Source organism: Myodes glareolus, chromosome 27, assembly GCF_982192425.1.
Source record: "Myodes glareolus chromosome 27, mMyoGla1.1, whole genome shotgun sequence".
In the NCBI taxonomy this organism is placed as follows: domain Eukaryota; kingdom Metazoa; phylum Chordata; class Mammalia; order Rodentia; family Cricetidae; genus Myodes; species Myodes glareolus.
In genome coordinates, this window is record NC_142052.1 from 33,350,300 (window position 1) to 33,368,248 (window position 17,949).

Below are 17,949 nucleotides of genomic sequence, written 5' to 3' on the forward strand. Positions count from 1 at the left end.
GCAAATATATATGGAATATATTTCATTGTTGAATTCTTTTAACATATATGGATATATTCCCATGTTACCACTAATACAAAATGTCCAAACAGAAATAAGTACCAATAAATCAAACAAAAATGCAATATTTCTGCAATTACAATATTAATTTATATTATTGTATAATATATTACAATATAATATATATATTGTAATATATATTGTAATATTATTACAAATACAACAAACTATTACAGCACACGCTGAAGAAAGAAATTTAAGTATATGTCAACAAGTAAGAGGGTAACAAACAGCCTCTCCAGGGAGGAGTGATTTGTCTTATGAGAAGGTAACTTTTAGTCTTAGTGTGATAATGTGAAAAGACAAACATATTCACAAACCTAGTGAACCAACAAAGAAGACAACAGGTTCTATCATTCAATTTGCATTTTCAAAACTTCTATGTGCAAAAGAACTAATTTCTCCTGTTGCCATACTAGTGGTTCTTCCTCTTATTTTCTTCTTCTTCTTCTTCTTCTTCTTCTTCTTCTTCTTCTTCTTCTTCTTCTTCTTCTTCTTCTTATTATTATTATTATTATTACTATTATTATTACTATTATTATTGTTATTATTATCTTACTTCTCCTTCATCATCTTCTTCTTCCTCTTTTTTCTCTTCCTTTTCTTTCTTCTTCTCCTGTTCCTTCTCCCTCCACCTTCCCCTTCTCCCCCTCCTTTTTTATGTTGATTTTTTTTAATTTTTGAGGCAGAATCTCTTTATATAGGCTTGACTGGTCTGGAACATACTATGTAAATCAGGCTGTTCTTGAACTGTCTTCCTCTTACATCCTGAGTGCTCAGATTACAGGCTTATGGCATCACCCATGGCATGCATGTATAGATATTTTTAATGATGGTATATATAATAGTTGTAAAATGTAAGAAACTTGTTACCAGGAGAAATGAGAGTGAAAGCAGTACACCATCATGTAGACAGAAGTTTCTGTCCTGCATGGTCCCACAGCTTTTTTCAGTGAACCATTTTCATATTGTTTCCTCTGTGTCTTGGTGGCAACTGCAGACTGAGTCTTTCCTCTTCCCAGAATTCTTCTAGTCTTATTGCCCCCTCCTACACTTCCTGCATGGATACAGGCCAACCAGCAGTTTATTTAACCAATACAAATGACAAATCTTTACAGGGGACAAGACCATTATCCCACAGCACTATAATGTATTGAGAGAGATTGTATATTACACTGATGGATTTCAACTTGGTGGGGAAAAGTAGAGGGCAGTGTTTTCATAAGAACAGACATTGTGTACTGCTTTTCAATAAAACATTCTTCTCCGACAGTAATTTACAAAAGGTATAAAAGAACAACGTGAAGATATAAGGACTGGCTGGTAATGTAGAGTAAAGTCTGTAATATCAGTACTGAAAAGGCTGAAGCAGGAAGGTGATATACTTCAGGTCAGCTTGAGCTACATTGTGAATTCCTGTCTTAGGGGATTGGGAGATGAAGAAGAAGACAATGATTAAAGAATGCATTGATCTTGTAGTAGGATTGTTATAGTTCTATGTCTCTCTCCAAAATAACAGAAATGGTTTAAGAATTGACTGCTGTTTGAATGTAAGATGAAATAAGTGCTATAGATAGAGGGGAAAAAAAGAATCCCATGGTAGACTTTCTTTATTAGATAAGATGACTGGCTAGAAAGAAACAAGATAAAGACAATCACATTGTTTTCTGCTTTTTCTCAGTATAGATTCAAAGCAGATGAATCTTACTGTCTCAAAGATAAAGGAAATGCATGCAGGATTAATTTCTCTCATACAGGGGAGCATTTCTGAGCTTTAGTTTAAGCTGGGCTTCTGATGAGATTTTGAAACCAAATACACCCAAGTGCTAATATAAGCCATGTGAATCTTTTCATTAGTCTGGGGGGGAGAGCATGAAAATGAGAAGAGAACTTGAGTGCTACTACAAAAGAGGAAAGAAAAACTCCGATTTATGACAGGAAACAGTCCCATTTCACTTCACAGAGCAAGACTTTGCAAGTTCATATATGCCTGCTTTCTCAATTTGCAAGTTCCATTATTATGTGGAAGCATACATTTTTGTTTAATAATATGTTTCATTGAATTTGTTATTTTTTTCTACTGTGAATTTAAGTATAAAAAAATAAACTTAACAACTTGTTTTCTCCAGTTTAATGTAGTAAGCTGTGGTTCGAAAGACTTTACTTCAAGTCAAGAAATACTTGTTTAACTATATCATTATCTTTAATCTTTAGGTTCAAAACCAAGAATAACTCTACCTTTGTGTCTTATAACTGTTAGTGGACAGCCATTCTTGTACCCAATGGACAGTGAAATGCCCCCTAGGTAATATATGCCTCTACCATGCTCTGGATTATATAATGAAAATCAAAAAAGAAAACACATAACTGTTTTTTTTCTCTTTAAACAGCGAACCTCAATACTGCAGAAAGCCAGTTTTATAAATGAAGCAACTACAGTAACACTACCAATGTGGCTTTGGTGATGGATTGACATGCTGGACAAGACTTTCTGCTCTGCTTGAGCTAATTAAGCTGTATCCAGAAGAGCCTGTGAGGATTAATTGCCTTTACTTGGCTACAAAACATGTCATGTTCAACTGTATTATGTCTTAGAATTACTTTCCCTAAATAAGTGATGCAAATGGCCAACAGACATGTGAAGGGATGGCCAAAATGACCCCTCATCAGGAAGATACAGAACAAAACCCTAAACATACTTTCACCTCATACTTACTAAGTTGGCTTTTGCTGAAAGAAAAACTAAAAGTAAATGGGTTATTCCTTTATACTGTGCACGTATATGTCACTGTGGCTGGTTTAATAATGAAGCCAACTGACCAATATTTGGACAAGGTGGGAAAATAGGCAGTTACAGGAGCCGAAAACAAGGTAGCCATAGCAACACTTTAGAACAAAGGTAGGCTTGTGAGATGGTTATAAGAACTTTTTTTTTTAAAAAAAAAAAACAAACAAACCATAATTTCCACTTCCTGGAACAAGTAGTATAGAACCATTGGTAGCTAAGGTCACAGGTGCAACTTAACCCAATTCTTGAAAATCAGAGATTTAATAATAAATAGGAATGAGCCTCATTTGCCATTTCTATAAGACAGCTTTTAAACCTAAATTAGAGTCAGGCTGGTTCATCACTACCCCTTGTAAATCAGTGATTTAACTCAGGTTATTTCCAAGAATATAGGTAATGATTCCCTTGATTTCAGAAGGGAAATAAAGGTGTTTTGGAGAATGGGAATGATGCTTAGGGATTCATCTACCCCAAATCCTCATACTCTCTTAAACTTGGCCCACATCAATTAAGTAAAATAATGTAAATAAGAAAATAATGTGTGAGCTCACACATGTCTGACCTTCAAGTTTCTAAAGGCGGTACTCTGATCTTGCTTTATTCATGGTGTAATGAAAATAGTTATGACAGATAATGTCTTCTAATATTTATTTTTCAATTTCAACCTCTTCACAATGCACATCATCATAAAATGCCAAATTAATCTCTTTTAGTGTCTGAGTGATTTGTTTGGCTTCCAAAAGATCCCAAATCTATGACTCAGGAGAAAGAAAGCTGCTGCTTGGGGACCTCCAGGCTGAGTTCATGCTATCAGGGTTCACTTCAAGTGTCCCATCAGCTGTAAGGCACTGTGAAAACTGAGGTCAGACATTTTGAAGGAAAAAAAACTTTTCTAAATGACTTATAATGATGCATTTATAAAAGACTATTTTAAAATTTAATAAATACTAAGTATAAGGACAAATTTTTCAAAACTCATATCAAGATTGGTCATTGAGAACTGATTCAAAATATCAATTAGTAAAAAACAATAAGCAAAGTAAGTGAAATGTTTAAATAATCCTTGTTGCAAGGAGGGGCTGCTTGTTCATTCTGGCCGCCCAACTAGCTTAGCCCCGAAGTAACAACATAGAAAACTGTATTAATTAAATCACTGCTTGGCCCATTCGCTCTAGTTTCTTATTGGTGAATTCTTACATCTTAATTTAATTCATTTCTATTCATCTGTACATTGCCACATGGTCGTGGCCTACCAGAAAAGTTTCAGCACATCTATCTCTCTGGCCGTGGATCCATGGCATTCCTCTGACTCTGCTTTCTTCCTCCCAGAATTCAGTTCAGCCTTCTCGCCTACCTAAGTTCTGCCCTATCAGGCCAAGGCAGTTTCTTTATTCATTAAACAATGCAAGCAACACACAGAGGGGACTCCTACAACAAATTCTTTCCATCTTTAACTTTTTAAAGGTTGAAAAACATTTTTTTAGAGTTTGAAAACAAATAAACAAAACCAAGAACTTGTTGACTCTCTCTATGCCCCAAGTGAAAGAGTTGTCATGATTAGGGGTAATAAACACTGAACCACCAACCACCAATGCAGGAGAATAAATTTCTGGGCTGAAAGAAAGAGAATTAACAGGAACAACCACCAGACAGTATGGAATCAATTTCTACCTGGCAATAAAACTGAAAGAATAGTGTTTCTTTTGTGAAATATTTTCCACATTGGTTTTTAGCAATTTCTGCATCATTAGTAACATCTGTGACAGAAAGGCAGAGAAAAGAAAATCAATTACAATGGGAGGGGAGCAAGACACCAGCGCAGGAGAAACAGAAGAGAAAGCTTTATCAAATGTCACTTCTCCATTGCCAGCTTTTCCATCCTTATTTTCCTGCAACATGAAAGCTGGTATAGCCTTAATCTCAGCAACATTCCCTCTACCTGGACACACGATTGCAAACCAGAGGACTGATTGGAAAGTTCCTTCTTTGATAGGATGAGGAAGGTGGAGCATTTCTCCTGATGGCTACAGAAGATTAGCTGAAGCTCCTTTCTGCTTAGCAGACTCACCGTGAAAGGAAGCATGCTTTGATATTGCCTCATACCCATGAGACATAAATCAAATTTGCAGTGTAACATTTCTATGTAGATAATGTTTTTAAATATTATCTAGTTTATTTAAGCAAATAATCATAATCCTTCATGGGAAACAAATGTAATGGATTATTTTATAAATTTAGGGACTTTTTTTCCCCAAGTCTTATTATATCTTACCACACATCCTTTGAGCCAGTATTTTGGTGTAGTTGTGGCATGGAGAAAGAATTTCTTGTCATCTGACTGATCATAGCGTTTGGCCAAGTCTACATGCTGGAAGTTTTCTGAAAATATTATTACAGTTGTAACTTCTCAAGGTATTAGCACTGATGTTTTACAGAAGCATGAATTTCTTAGAGGATTTCTGTAAAATCCTAATAAAACCTTCTTTAGCTACCATGATTTTGTTTTTAATGTGTGTCAGACACAGTGCTTATTGTAGAACCAACAAGTTAAATAAAGATGTTGTAATAAAGAACCCAAATATTTAAAATAAGTTTCAGTGACTGGCAAAGGGAAAAACATGAGGCTACATCTGCCTTTATACTTATATGTTTGCATCATCATGAAAACAACCGAAGCAAAATTAGTATTTTATTTATGAACTGAATGATTTCTATTCTACAGGGTTGTCAGTTTACAGTAATATTACAAATTTTTAGAGGTTGAAAATCCAGTATGACTAGCAGCCCAAACCATTTCAAAGATTAACTTGTGATAAAGTCTTTGCCTACTGAATTTAAATCCTGACTATTTCCTTACAGTGAGAACACTTTTCACTTGATTTGAGGGCTTGATTGAAAGGACCAGATTAGAGTCAGTGCTCATGTTAGCCCTCTGAGTGACAATAGAAGATGCTTGGCCTCTAATTTCATTACTGAACTGTGGTGATATCTGCAAAAGTGCAGAGACTGCTCACCATTGCGGTCCCACTGTAATTAGCTGATCAGAGAAGACATAAAGAACCAAATTAAGAAGTTTATATCTCAACTAAGGGAGCCATTTTAGGGTATGCAAGAGACTTGTTTCTGGAGGGGTTCCCAGGCCCAAGGAGAGGTCCCCAGATTGTACTCTGGGCAGCAGATGAGAGGGTGCCTGATATGACCTTGGCCCATAACCATACTGATGAATATTTTGCATATCACCACAGAACCTTCATATGGCGATGGATGGAGATAGAGACAGAGACACATATTGGAACACTGGACTTAACTCCCTAGGTCCAAATGAGAAGCAGCGGGAGGGAGATCGTGAGCAAGGAAAGCAAAATCAGAGGGGGCCTTCATCTGATGATGGATGGAGATAGAGACGGAAACCCACATTGTAGCACTGGAAGTCAGGACCGCGAAGGGTGCGTTCACCCACTGATACAAGGGGACTGATCGAATGAGAGCTCACCAAGGCCAGCTGGACTGGGACTGAACGAGCATGTGATCAAACCGGACTCTGAATGTGGCTGACATGGGGGCTGACTGAGCCCGCAAGGTCCAACTGAAGACTGAGAAGCCATTGACATTGGCACTGGGTCTTGTTTCGTCTGCATGGAATGGCTTTTTGGGATCCTGGCCTGTTTGAATGCTCACCTTCCTGGACCTGGAGGGAGGAGGAAGGAACTTGGATTTTCCACAGGGCAGGAAACCCTGACTGCTCTTGGGAATGGTGAGGGAGGAGGAGAGGGAGTGGGGGGAGTGGGGGAAGCGGGAGAGTATTGGGAGGAGGGAAGGAAGTGGAAAGAGTGTTTTCGGATACTTGAATAAACAAGTCTAACGGGAAAAAAAAGAACCAAATTAATAAAAAACAACAAAAATAACTTTTACCTTTCAAAGCTCCTTGTGTTATAAAATAAGGATGGCCACTCTGTTGAAAAGCAATTTTAGCAAGGGTAAGACATGTAGCAATGAAGGAACTGTGAACACATTAACATTTATGCAGTTTGTGTGAAATTATACAGTGATTTTATAGTAGAAATAAATGTCTGTACTGGAAGATGAAAATATGTCTCTGATTTCCATTTTTCTCTTCTTCCCCACTTTCTCTACAAACATATATACTAACATGTAAATATATATGTACTTACATATATGTGAATAAAGTTGACATAAGAGTCACATCTGGTTTCTCTGTGTTTATGTTCAAATGCACACTTGTATGTTATCTATATGTTGTGATATGTAATAAGATTCCTCATTCACATTTGTCACTTCTACTATAAATGACAATGAGATCAACAGTATTGTAACTTATTTAAAAAATACAGAAAATAAATGTACTGAAGTATTATGTTACTCAATTTGCATGAGTACTTTTAATGTACCAGCTAAAAATAAATTGAATTTAAAAATAAATAAAATGAATTTAAATTTACATTCATATACACCTATTTTCACCTTTGAGGAAGACCATTCTGGACTTCTTTTTTAACTATGAAAGTCAAAAGTTGAACAATGCAGATGTTTTCTGGCTGCAAATTTATGATATTTAATAAAATTTATCAATTTGACACTAGTAATAAAGACCGCCACAAGGTAGGAAGAAAAAGTAGTCATTTAAGAAATCTGTTTTGTAGGTTTTCTTTTCTAAGCCCCTGGTATACGTTTTTCAAATTGTATAAGAAAAATGAAACAAATTACAAACATATCGAAATTTAAAATCATAATATGCATAGACAAAGTAGAGACCGTAAGTCTAGTGAAACACACTCTTGAATAATTATCAGGACATCATGGGTAAATGAATACTTTGATTTAAAACATGCATGCAGTTGCTAACAACATTAAGATGTATTAATGTGTAACATGAGCTTAGTTGAATGTTGTCTTCTAGGCTTTCTATTTACAGGAACAGAGAGTGCCACTATAGAAATAATATTTTTCTTTTACCTGAATTTTCCAGTTAAATGAGTTCTTAATATACTTGAGATGCAGAGGTGTCATAACTTTGCTCTTTACCATTTCCTTGTTCTTGCTACCCTTCAAGTTAGTTTTTGAGGACTAAGTCATGCTATGTGCTTTCTCTGTGTCTTTCCAGCTTTCTCCATGAAGATATTGGCAAACAAATTGAGACCTATAACAGATTAGTAGAGTGTCAATAAAATGCAAGAATTTGTTCGGAACCTAAATTTATTATTCTTTCTTGATGCCTATCTTCAATACTTGAATTTAAATAAATATTTTCTTCACACTTCAGTTTTTAAATAATATTTTAGGTTTAAGATTATAGTATATACCTGCTAATGAATATTATAGATCAGGGTTTCTTAAACATTCTGACTTTGTGATCTTTATTCATGACCCTGAGTCTGAAGATATATAAAATAGTTGCATTAATCAGTCAAACGTTTATTGATAAAAATTCATAAAAATATTTTAAATAATTCATATATATATATACTTCTACCATTGACTAAAATTAAAAACAAAATTGCATACTAATAGTATGGATGTGCTTCTCCATTTTTATGTAAATGAAAAATCTTGACTCACTATTTAATACTATATGACATAGAGTATCTATAATGTTCCTTGGAGTTGTTGATATTTTAATTTTATAACAGTTAATGTTAAGAATGACATTTGGTGTAAACATGTACTACAAATTGGCAGTTGTTTGGAGTTATTTAAGAGACTTTTGTAAATTCTCTGCTAATCCCAAAGCAAAATCTCCTTACAATACCATTTTGTGAAACACAAACATCAATTATATTTTTACTTTTAATTTATTTATGTTTGGGTGTTTTACTCATACGTATATCTGTGCACCTCTTATGTGTTTGGTACCCATGGAGCCAGAGAAAGCACAAGGCATTGGATCCTCTCCAACTGGCGTTACTAAAGACTGTGAGCCACATTAGATTCTGGAAATCAAACCTGAGGCCTCTGGAATTGTTACCAGTATTCAATTCAGCTGAATGATCTCTCCAGCCCCTCTAACATACATTTTCAGAATCAAACATTCTTGTATTGTGCAACTCAGGAATCTACTAATTGGATATTTTAGGAATAGCTGTAGGGTTATTTATTGGGATGTCACCCCATAATTAAACCACAGAGTTTGTATATGTAGGAAAAAGTATAATTTTTCATATATAGTAATTTTGAAACAGAGCTGAGGTGTGTTCTTGGTGCTGTATGACTTGATGGCATACACATTGCAACTTGGGCAGATGTCACTGGAAACAGCACTGTACCTTTAATTTCAAACTGATCTTTGGTCATTTGTATATTAAGAAACCTTTTATTCTTTACAAGTCTTGGCTGACTTGGCATGATTGGGTTTATAATTATTATAATTACCACAAAATCTATTACAGGCTCAAAAGTAATAATGTCTGTCAGTTTTAATAACTTCTCAACCTATGTCAATCATGGAGGAAACATTACTAATTGTTATCGTTCTTTTCTTCTTTTTACTAAGGATTTTTAAAAATACAATTTTTTCTCATTTTACATAGCTATCCTCCGTTCATGCTCCTTCCCCTCCTCCAGCTTCCTTCACCTTCCTCCCTGCCGCCCTACCTCCCCATCCACTCCTCAGAGAGGCTGAGGATTCCTATGGGCAGTCACCAAAGTCTGGCACTTCACTTGAAGCAAGCAAGACCAACGTCCTCCCTCTGCTAATTACGCTGAGCAATGTACCCCTCCAAAAAGAATGTGCTCCTAGATGCACTTCAAGAACTAGGGATAAATCCTGATCCTCCTGCCAGTGACCCCACAGATTGTCCAAGCCTCACAACTGTCCCCCACATTCAGTGGGCCTAATTTGGTCCTATGCAGGTTTGCCCACTATCAGTCCAGAGTCAGTGGGCTCTCATTAGCTCAGGACAGCTGTTTCTGTGGGTATCATCCTCATGGTGTTGACCCCTTTGCTCATATTATTGCTCCTCCCTCTCTTGGGCTGGTCTCGGGTAGCTGTAAATCTCTGTATCTTTTCCATCAGTTGCTGGTTGAAGGTTCTATGATGGCATTTAAGATAGTAATTAGTCTGATTTCAAGGTAAGGTCAATTTTGTTGTCCTCTCCACTGTTGCTTAAAATTTTAGCTGGAGTCATCCTTGAGGATTTCTGGGAATTTCCCCAATGCTATGTTTCTCGATAGTCCTTTAATGGCTCTTTCAATCAAGATATCGCTTTCCTTTCTCTCCCTCACTGTTCTTCCCCCTCCTTGAGCATCCCATTCCCTCAAGTTCTCCTCCTTCCTCCCCTCCTCCCCTCCTCTAGCCCTTCCACCCTTCCTTTCCCCACTCCTAGTTTTCCCAGGAGGTCTTGCCTGTTTCCCCTTCCCATTGGGAATCCATGTATGTTTCTCTTAGGATTCTCTTTGTGTTCTAGCTTCTCTGGATCATACACTATAGACTGGTTATACTTTGCTTTCCATCTAATACCTACTTATGAGTGAGTACATACAGTGTTTGTCTATTTGGGTCTGTCACTCAGCATGTTGTTTCCTAGTTCCATCTATTTGCATGATATTTCAATATGTCATTGTTTTTACCACTAAGTAGTACTCCATTGTGTAAAATTAATCACATTTTCTTTATCTATTCTTCAGTTGAAGGGCATGTAGGTTGGTTTCAGGTTCTGGCTATTACAAATAATGTTTCTATGAATACAGTTGAGCAATACATATGTCCTTTTCATATGAGTGTGCATTCTTTGGGCATATGCCCAAGAGTGGTATTTCTGGATCCTGAGTTAGACTGACTCCCAATTTTCTGAGAAATAGTAATATTGATTTCCAAAGTGGCTGTACAAGTTTTCACTCAATGGATGAGTTTCCCCTTACTCTCCTTCTTTTCCAGCATAAGCTATCTTTGGTGTTTTTGATCTTAGTCTGACAGATATAAGATGGTATCTCAGAGACATTTTTATTGGTATTTCCCTGATGGCTACGGATGTTGAACTATTCCTTAAGTGTCTTTTGACAATTTGTAATTCTTCTTTCGAGAATTCTCTGTTTAGAGCTATTCCCCAATTTTTTGATTGGATTATTTGGTAATTTGATGGCTAGTTTCTTGAGTTCTTTATGTATTTTCGAGCCCAGTCCTCTGTCCGATGTGGGGTTAGTGAAGGTCTTTTTCCATTCAGTAGGTTGCCATTTTGTCTTAGTGACTGTGCCTTACAGAACTTTCTCAGTTTCAGGAGGACCCATTACTAATTGCTGTTCTTTGTGCCTATGCTATTGGTATTATATTTAGAAAGTCATCTTCTGTGTCCATGCATCCAAGGCTACTTCCCACTTTCTCTTCAATGAGGTTCAGTGTGGCTGAATTTATGCTGAGTCTTTGACCCATTTGTACTTAAGTTTTGTGCATGGGAATAGATATGGATCTATTTGCATTCTTTTACATGTTGACATCTAGTTATGCCAGAACCATTTGCTGATGATGATTTTTTATTCCATTGCATAATTTTAGCTTCTTTGTCAAAAAACAGGTCTCCACAGATTTGTAGGTTAATATCAGGGTGTTTGATTTGGTTCCATTTGTCCAAATACCTGTTTTTATGCTAATACCAAGCTGTTTTCATTACTGTAGCTCTATAATAGAGTTTGATGTCAGGGATGGTGATGCCTCTGGAAATTCATTTATTGTAGAGGATTGTTTTCACTCTTCCATATGAAGTTGTGTATTTCTCTTTCAAGGTCTGTGAATAATTGTGCTGGGATTTTGATAGGGATTGCACTGAATCTGTAAATTGTTTTTGGTAGAATTGTCATTTTTACTGTGCTGATCCTAACTATCCAAGAGCATGGAAGATATTTCCATTTTCTGATATCTTCCACAATTTCTTTCTTCAAAGTTCAGGTCTTTCATTTGTTTGATTAGTGTCACACCAAGATATTTTATGTTATTTGGGACTACTGTAAATAGTGATATTTCTCTGATTCCTTTTTCAGCACCTTTATTATTTGTATATACAACAGTCACTGATAATTTTTTTGGGTTGACCTTGTATCTGTCTACATTACTGAATGTGTTTATTAGGTGTAAGAGTTCCCTCTTTGAATTTGGTGTACTTATGTATATTGTCATATCATCTGCAAATAGCAAAAGTTTGACTTCTTTTCCAATTTGTATCCTTTATATCTTCTTTTGTTGTCTTATTGCTCTAGCTAGAACTTTGAGTACTATGATGAATATAGATGAGTATGGAGTGGACAGCCTTGTCTTGTTCCTGATTTTAGTGGAATCGCTTTGAGTTTCTCTCTATTTAATTTGATGTTGATTTGCTGTATATTGCTTTTATTATGTTTAGATACATTCCTTGTATACCTGATCTCTCCAAGACCTTTATTATGAATGGTTGTTGGATTTTGATGGATTTTTTTAGCATCTAATGAGATGTTCGTATGGTGTTTTTTCTTTCAGTTTATTTATGTGGTGAATTATATTGATAGACTTTCATATATTGAACAATAGCTCCATCTCTGGGATGATGCCAACTTGATCATGGTGGATGATTTTTTAAATGTGTTCTTGAATTTGGTTTGCCAACATTTTATTGAGTATTTTTGAATAAATGTTCATGAGGGAAATTGGTTGTTAATTCTGTTTTTTAGTTGCATCTTTGTGTGGTTTGGTTACCAGGGTAACTGTCACCTCATGAAAAGAGATTGGCAAGGTCCCTTCTGTTTCTATTGTGTGGAACAAACTGAAAAATGTTGGTATTAGGTCGCCTTTGAAATTCTGGCAGAATTCTGCACTGAAATTGTCTGACCCTGGGCTTTTTTGTTTTTTGTTTTGGTTGAGAGATTTTTATTACTGTTTCTATTTTCTTTGAGGTTATAGGTCTATTTAAGTTGTTTATCTGTTCTTGTTTCAATTTTGGTATGTAGCACATATCCAGAAAATTGTCTTTAGGAAGATACAGGTTGAATCCACTTATGGCATTCAATAAATAGTCACTAACTTTCCTAACAGATAAAGAGAGAAATGCTGAGTTATATGCTGATATACATTTACTCATGGAATATATGTCTATCACACTCAGGTTCAGAAGCATGGTGTGTGTACACCATTAACTTTATACCTATGCCATTCCTTGAGTTTGCAAACATATGCTTGGGTGTTTTAATTAATAGGGTTTTCTCCAAAATATGTGAATGTTTATATGTATGTATGCTTGTATGTATACATATTTATTAATTTATTTATGATTTTTTGCTTTGGTATTTCACTGCCATCACCCTAGAGATGGTGGAACCTGGGAGAATGGAGCCCATGAATGAAGTGTAATAAAGTCTCATGCAACAGTCATTTTTTTCAGAGCATCCGACTGTACTCTGAGGGTCAAGAAGAGGCACAGGAGTAAATGTTGAAGGTCCTTCTGTCTATGTGTTGCTTTCATTGGTTAATAAAGAACTGCTTTGAGCCTAAGGTAGGGAAGAACAGAACAAGGTGGGGGAAAGTTAGGCTGTATGCTGGGATGAAGAAGGATAGAGTAGGAGATGCCATGGATCCTCTGCCTGAGATAAACATGCTTTGCTGGTAAGCCATGCCACATAGCAATACACAGATTAATAGAAATTGGTTAAATTAAGATGTAAGACTTAGCCAATAAGAAGCTAGAGCTAATGGGCCAAGCATTGATTTAATTAATACAGTTTCTGTGTGGTTATTTTGGGGCTAAGCTAGCTGGGCTGCCGGGATGAACAAGCGGTCTTCCTTTGCAACAAATATGGTGCCCAACATGGGGCACGAACATTACCTTGAGATTAAGAGTTTTATGCTCTACAGATTGAGCTTGCCAATCTTGCCAGGGAGTGGAGGGGGAGGCAGGATGAACAAGAGGCCTCCCTCTGCAACAGGTAAAGTGTACAATCCTACGTGCAAGCTGCATGCGGCAAAATTATGTTTTTCCTTAAAGGCTTATAAATACATAATAATAGTTAGTTGTAATTATCAATCTAAAGTAAACCCACTCCTATCTGCAAGAATTAAACAAATTCTAAGAACAATTCCATTTTTTGAAGAAACTGAAGTCACAAGACTCTTGTCTTGTTTTCTTGGGGTTTTCTCACAAGCACTCAGAATCCCTCTCACATGACACCATTCTTGAATTTTGTTCTGACATCTCCCCACTTTTCTTAAATCTTGGGTATCCGCAGTAGTTTTGATTTGAGATGCAGATAATCTAATTTTCATTTGATGCATGAGTATCCTATAAGCAAGCAAATTATAAACATAATGAATAATATTAGAACAGTGAAAGCACTGTGTGTAATCCTCTGCCACCAAGAACAGGGATCCTATGTCCAGTGCTATTGCTTACATTATTATAATTATCAGAAAAACATAGGGAGTAGCTCGAAAATAGACCGTATGTTTAGTAGTTCTGATGTTTTGTACAATGTAAGCCCATATTTGCCTTTAATAGGAACACAAATGTTATGATGGCCTATGCAAATGGTAAGTCATTAAAATAAACACATTTTCTTCTTCGTGTGAACGAATGGCTCAGACTCTAAGGTCCAGTCATAAGCACAGAGTTATTAGTGGGTAGATAACAGGAGCTGGATCCAACCGATCTACAAGTCGAAGTAAAGGAGGATGAAAAAATTCCCAATATACATGCTAAGAGGCACTCCTTTCAGAGGCAAAGGTCAAAGCAGTTATAGAATAATCTCTCCCCTGGTGCATAGGGTCTTAACTTGGACCCAGGAAGGCCAACTTGACTTATGATGATATGGTCAATATCTACGTTTTTCTTTGAGCTGGGGGATTACTACCTTTCTAGTGACTTTCACTGTCTCCTCACCCTCTCCATCACTGTCTATGATGGCCTGCAGCTGGAGCACCTGGAGAGGAATTCCCCAATGTTTCAGTGGATCCACCTGCAATGACAGATGCACTCCCCTTCCCAAATTACTTCAGAGTAAGTAAAAATAAGACAGGCTAATGCCTCAGCTGGCGTATTTCCTTCTGCAATAAAATAAGTGTGCATAAATGAATATGATGTTATTTCTGGACATAATTGTACAACATATGACAGAATCTGAAGCAATATTTAAGGATTTATAAATTAACTGTAGTAGAAGAATCAAAACTGTCATTTTCACCTATTGAAATGAAAACAAATTTAATAGATTTATAAATATCTAAACCATGGATTCATTTATTTTTCAGATGAACCATTGATAAAATAAGTATCTTCCTGTGGAATGGGGGAAGGCTGAACAATTTTTGAAATCACAAATTCAATTTGTATGAGGAAATTCAATTTCTTATCAGCTGGATGATGATTTGCTCTTCTCACAGTAATCTACAGAGGAAATTTGAAAGTCCATTTAGTTCTGTAATGTTCTTTGTAATCAGATGTTTCTCTTCCTCCTGGCTTTCCCAAAATATCTAGCAGTTGCTCTCCAAATTACCACACAGAGAAGACTTAATGTTATTTATAAATACTCAGACAATTGTTTGGGCTTATTACTAAGCAGCAATTACATTTTAAGTTAACCCATAATCCTTCTTTATGCTCTGCCACATGCTGGTACCTTTATTCACATGGCATGTTCATCTTCTGCTTCCTCTGTGTCTGATTGGTGACTCCTGACCCCACCCTTCTGCTTCTTACCATCCTTAGCTTGGTTTCCCCAGCTTCCTGCCTGGCTACTAGCCAATCAGCATTTTTGCAAACCAATATTAGTGACAAATCTTTACAGTGTTCAAGAGGATTATTCCACATAAGTTCTAAAAAAATGATTATTAGTCAGATGTAAGAAAACATACAAGAATCAAATACACATAATTGTTGACATCAGGTCCTCCCCTGATTTACTAATTGAGCAAGAAAAATAAGAATAAAATAAGGAATAAGCATTTTATGACCCTTGTAGTGTAAACAAATTCATTCTAAAGGTTTATCCTCTTGTGCTATGATACTTACAGAAGACAACTCAGTGGGGAAAACAGATTTAAAGGCAGTGAAGGATCCACATGATATAGCAATGCCCCCCCTTTTTTTTAGTTGGACACTATTCATTTTATTTGGAAGTCATGTTAACTACATCTTTAGCTACATGTGAGTCCAAGGGATAGTAACAGTGCTACGGAGAATATGAAATGGCAAATATCTTTGGCGATGACTTCAGAGACTGTAAAATGGAGAGTTGATGATGTCCATGGGAAATTAGAGAACAGAAGCTGTGAGAATGTGGAAGGACACTGTATGCTTTCTGGGAAAGTGTTATATATAAGCTTTGGGAGTGATTTCAGAGAAGAACACAGCAGGAACCACATATCTAATCTTCATTAGACAGGAATGAAGCAGAGCTGGAAAGGGGGAGGTAATACAATGAATCCGTTGACCAGTAGGGTATCATTGATATCATTCGGGTGATCCAGAGATTTCAGCTTGAAGTTCTGTAAAATGGTGGTCAGGATTAGAAACAGCTCCATTTGTGTCAGACCTTCTCCTAAACACATTCGTTTTCCTGTTGAGAAAGGCATCAGCAATGCCCCCCCTTTTTTTATTTTATTAAATTATAAAAGTTTCCATTTCCGCCCCTCCTCCCACCACCCTCCCACTCCCCCCACTCCCTCTCCATCCCTAAGAGCAGTCAGGGTTTCCTGCCCTGTGGGAAGTTCAAGTTCCTCCCCACTCCCTCCAGGACCAGGGAAGGTGAGAATCCAAACAGACTGGATAACCATAATTAAAGGTCTTTGAGCCTATTATTTGTGATCCTAGAGAAGCTAAATAAGAAGGTGAACCTGATGAAAATCATGTAGCTATCCTTCTGGAGATTGGAAATAGACAAGAGTGCCAGGTAACCTCAGGTGCATGGGGGGGTGGGGGAGCTGTTGGAAGGGGAGAGGGTTAGAGAGAAGGGAGTAGGGGAGGAATGGGGAAAGATCGGGGGACTGGGATGGGGGGAGGGAGGAAGGATGGATATGGGATCAGGGAAGTATATACCTCAACTAAGGGAGTCATTTTAGGGTTTACAAGAGACTTGATTATAAAGGGGATCCCAGGTCCAAGGAGAGATCCCCAGATTGTTCTCTGGACAGAGGAGAGGGTGCCTGAACCGGCCTTGGCCCACAACCATACTGATGAACATTTTGCATATCACCATAGAACCCTCATCTCCGATGGATGGAGATGGAGGCAGAGACCCACGTTGGAACACTGGACCTAGCTCCCTAGGTTCAAACGAGAGGCAGAAGGAAAGAAAACGTGAGCAAAGAAGGCAAGAGCAGAGCAATGCCCCTTTTTATCTGAATTCAAATATCTATAGTCCTTTTTTTCTCTTGAGATAATACAAAAACTATCCAGGCTAACTCTCTTCTTCTAGAGTTTTAAATAGATCGATTAGTGCATGATTAGTTATTCTTAAAGTCATAGGAATACTATGGCATAGTTACCTAGTATTTCTAGTAATTTCTGAAAGTTGTTAAGTGTTTTTAAATTCTCTTGCTTAATGGACATATCTTTGGGTTTAACAGTTTTTCTAGTGATTAGCTAACACAATGTCATTCATATATTGAATAATATAAACCTGAGGAAAAACCTGCCCAATAGGCTCTAAAACCTTTCCTATGTAGCTCTGAGACACTGTAGGGAAGTTTTTCATGATTTGAGGTAATAGTGTCCATTTATATCACAGCTGAAATTCTTTGTGATTGAGTGAGGGAACAAAACAGGTGAGATGCATTTATCTTTATGATGAATATTCATAGTATAAAGCAGTCTTCTAAATCCAAAATAATTAAAGGCCAATCTCTAAGGATAGTGGTGCATAGGTACTGTACTGTAAAGCTCCCATTGGCCATATGGTGGCATTAACATTCTGTGAGTCAATCAACAGTCACAATTCATCAGATTTCTTTTTAATTACAAAACCAGGAGGATTCCAAGAAGAAAAAGAGGGTTATTTGTTCTCCTTCTCCAACTGATCTCAGACTGGTGAAGGGCCTGTAACTTTGCTTTAGAAATGGGCCATTGATGTATTATTTTTTTTTCATCCCTAGGAAAAACCCACCCCTTGTTTATGATTGTATCCTTATGGGTGTA